Here is a 3940-nt window from a genome sequence, read left to right as displayed (position 1 = left end):
CAAGCGCTCATGGTTACGTTTGCCAGATATCAAATGTTTAAATCCCCCAATCAGAACTTATCTCTTAAACTAATTCATTTTCTGCTCAGTGGTTTACTTAATCTTCCCAACCTGGCAACCATCATGCATTCTCTCCCTGTACATTATGATCTGAAAACAACTATAAACATAAATGAAAGTGAAATTAAAGTGTCATATAGGCAGTGTGTTTTCTTTCACGCAGTTGTTTGCGCTTACTGCACTGAATGCACTTCATTCAAAAAGTAGAAAATAGACTAACTTTCAGGCAAATTCAAAACATGAGAAGATGTGTTAAACAAGTTTGTCTGCATCACTTGACTGCTCTAAAAAGCAGAATAATCTGTCTTCACATGAATCCCTCTCTGTGTCGAAGTGCACTGAACATAAATGCTTGGGTCATAATGAGGAAACAGGAAAGTAGTTGTGCAAGCAGTCACGGCTGAACCACTTTCTCTAATATAGTTATACATTGGACCTTTATTTTCTTTTATTTATTTATTATTTGTCAGCACGGTCTAGATAACTGTTGTTGGTGTGATCAGAAGCACTGATAAATCCACAATCGACATCCAGTGTAAGGTGGATGACATGACGGCGGCTCCCATGGATGTGAAGCAGTGGATCGACACCGAGGTACTTATTGAAATCTGACTTTTTTTTTTTTTTTGATAAAAAAACAGGTTTATTGTCCGTGGTGTAATGTTACGAAGTAAAAATAATTTGTTACAGTATTTATGTATTTTTTGGGGCAGTATCTGTACTTATATTTCCAACTTTTGTCTGTACAAAATTTCCAAATTTCCAACTTTTACTCCACTACATTTCCTAAATAAAATGTGTACTTTCACTCCAATACATTTCCCGTAAGTATATTCATTACTTATTATACTTTATATATATAATAGTCAGAAGAACACCGACTTCAGGTTTGATGAATCAGTGGTCTGGCATTTGCTGGTTAGACTCACCTTTGCTCACGTGCAAACAAGTGCACGCCGCACACAACCACGAATGATTTCATTTCCCACTGAAGTCGAGTCTGAGGTGTGGGATATACAGTACGTCTGCGATAATATGGTAGGTGTTGTTGTAATGATGTGCACACGCATTGATTTATTAGTCTATTAAAACTCAATATTCCAGGCATTCTAAATTGTAAATGGCAGAAATGCTACTGTATGCTTTTTAAATTTATATAATTGAATTTAGGCCTACTTAACTTAATCTATATCACACAAAGAGTACCGTTTTTCTGCAGATGCTTGAACACATAAAAAATCATGTTATGCTAATTCAATAATGCAATAAATGACTTACATTTTAGACATAATATTGCTAGTTTTTACTCAGTTTTGCCAACGAAAATAGTTCCAAATGAAGATCACAGCACTTATTTGCGTCTCTAAGCAATGGATGGCCGTTTACTTATTGAATGAATCAGCTTTTTGAACGAATCAGTTGAATAAATGATTCAGTGATTCATTAGCACAGTCAAATGCTTTGTTTCTTAATGAATCAGCCATTTGAATGAATCGGTTGAATCTCAATGACTCACTCATTAACATTTACTAGCTGTCCCCTACTGGGGGTTTTAATTTCACATATCAACCTTTTTTTCATGTTTTAAATTATTTCACAGTTTTTCAAAAATTGTATGCTAAAAACAAAACATTTGGCCTTTTTATACATCTGTATATGCAGTTTAAATTAATCCATGTCCCCTCTGAGAAACATAAACTGTAAATACATGCTATTTCAGATGCAGATTCCAGAAATGTTTTCTTTTGTTGGAATGAAAGATACTAAGTACAGACAAAGTGCTGCTTATTCTTACCCAAAAAAACCATAACGGAAACTGTTTATATGGAAAAATTGTTAAAACTGAAGACAATCTTGCTAATCAAGCTGTATTTGTATATATATATATATATATATATATATATATATATATATATATATATATATATATATATATATATATATATATATATATATATATATATATATATATATGCTTCTTTTACATTTGGCATTTACTTGTACTTTTATTTTCAATACTTAAGTATGTTTAAGATTTAAAAAAGTACTTTTCATACTTAAGTACAATAAATGAATAATATTAAATCAGTTCAAAATATGAACAAAAACTATAATGGTATCCTAGTGATACAGCACTGGCATATAAATGAGTAAATAAAGTCATGGATGTTTCTAAAGTGAATAGATTTGTCTTGTGCTTGGCTTTGTTTTATGAGAAAGTCTTAAAGTGGTCATGAACTGGCTTTTTAATTATTTTATACTGCTGTCTGAGGTTCACTCATGACGTTTGGTTGATTTTGAATACATTCAAAAACATCAAAATCAATAAGTAGTAGGTTATTTTCGAGAAATGTTCAGTTTTTATTTGCATTGAAGACTTGGAAGTAAATGCCTACTGCTGTGATCTATAAAAAATATCTTCCTGCCCTCCAGCTGCATTTTGCACCGCAGCAATGATGTCATGCGCAAACAACCTATTGACGTATTGTGCTTCTTTCGATTTATTCTTTAATGTTTCTTTACTTGGCCTTTGAAAACTATTAAATTTACCGACATCAAACTTGCAGAAACCCAGATGAAATGATGTTTTAATGTCCTTCTTTAGAAGCCACAAAGATCTGGGAAAGTCATGGAAATTGTCGGCTCCAAAAGCTTTGTTTTTGTTTTTCCAGGACATGGGTGTTGATAACTCAATCACTCCTCCAGGCTCCTACGTCAAGGTCTCAGGCAACCTTCGCTCTTTTCATGTCAGAACGTATGTGCAACTCATATAAATGAAGGGAAATGAAAGTGCTGTTTTATATGCTCTCACGTGTGTAAGCTGAAGTCCAGAAGTGTGGACGTTGGAGTTGTTACATTATTTGATTATCAAAATATAAGTTCCTGTGCATTCTGCAGATTAAGACATTATCGAATCTTTACTCCATGCACTTAATATCACTGTTTATATTCCTCTGCATTTATCGCAGTATGTTGTTTGGTTTCTGCTGGAAGAGTGTAAGTGAAGCCCGCAGATTCATAACTCCCTTCTATTTAAGAGTGTTTCGTGAAATAGAGTAACTCTACTTGCCCGTTGGTCTCTATGCCTCATCACCCCCTGAAAATCTTATATTTATATGATTATATATGTGTAGATAAAACACCAGTATGGCCCTCGCTGGTGTGTTTTTCCTCTATCTTCTATGCAGTATTGGACTGATTGTTTGGTTCTATTGCAGGATAACCGATCTTTGTTTGCGTTCAGCGTCTGAGTGCTGGAGGGTATTAATGAAGTAACTTCATTGTGAATACTCATCTGCAGTGGAGCAAACCACAGAACACGGTTAGACTATCTTTCTCACTCAACACTTCTGCTTTTCACTCACACATGCTGGAGCTCACAGCTAGTCGTTTTTTATATTATTTTATTTATAAAAAGTGACAGCCAAGTATGGTGACCAATACTCAGAATTTGTGCTCTGCATATAGCCCATCCAAAGTGCACACACACATACACACAGCAGTGAACACATACACGGAGCAGTGTTCATCATTTATGCTGCGGTGCCCGGGGAGCAGTTGGGGGTTCAGGTGCCTTGCTCAAGGGTACCCAAGTCATGCTATTGCTGGCCCGAGACTCGAACCCACAACCCTTGGGTTATGAGTTAAACTCTTTATTCATACATGACAGGGATGGTTACACATGGAACAAATACAGGGATCCTTATGGCGGCATTTCACTGCCATAAATAACCGAGCATACAACTGATGCTTGCGAGCGTGGTAAATCACTTCCGCGAGAGGAAAACAAAATCCGACGCAAGGAAACGGGAGCGCGCATGCTCATTTCAAACTCTCGTGAGCACGTGACATGTCCTATGCGCGCAATACAAGCCCTAGC

The 3940-nt window shown here is 35.7% G+C and overlaps 1 long non-coding RNA gene across 1 annotated transcript; it reads left to right on the top strand.

The window, feature by feature from the left end:
* The first annotated feature begins 293 nt into the window (after window positions 1–293).
* Window positions 294–3341, top strand: LOC128030903 (uncharacterized). The gene is made up of 3 exons (XR_008187994.1): window positions 294–654; window positions 2733–2815; window positions 3279–3341. It is a non-coding gene; the product is annotated as an uncharacterized LOC128030903 (long non-coding RNA).
* Window positions 3342–3940: the final 599 nt, after the last annotated feature.

The sequence above is a fragment of the Carassius gibelio genome, chromosome A16 (assembly GCF_023724105.1).
Source record: "Carassius gibelio isolate Cgi1373 ecotype wild population from Czech Republic chromosome A16, carGib1.2-hapl.c, whole genome shotgun sequence".
Taxonomy (NCBI): domain Eukaryota; kingdom Metazoa; phylum Chordata; class Actinopteri; order Cypriniformes; family Cyprinidae; genus Carassius; species Carassius gibelio.
Note: the sequence above shows the minus strand (reverse complement) of the source record. Positions and strands in the feature narration are given on the sequence as shown.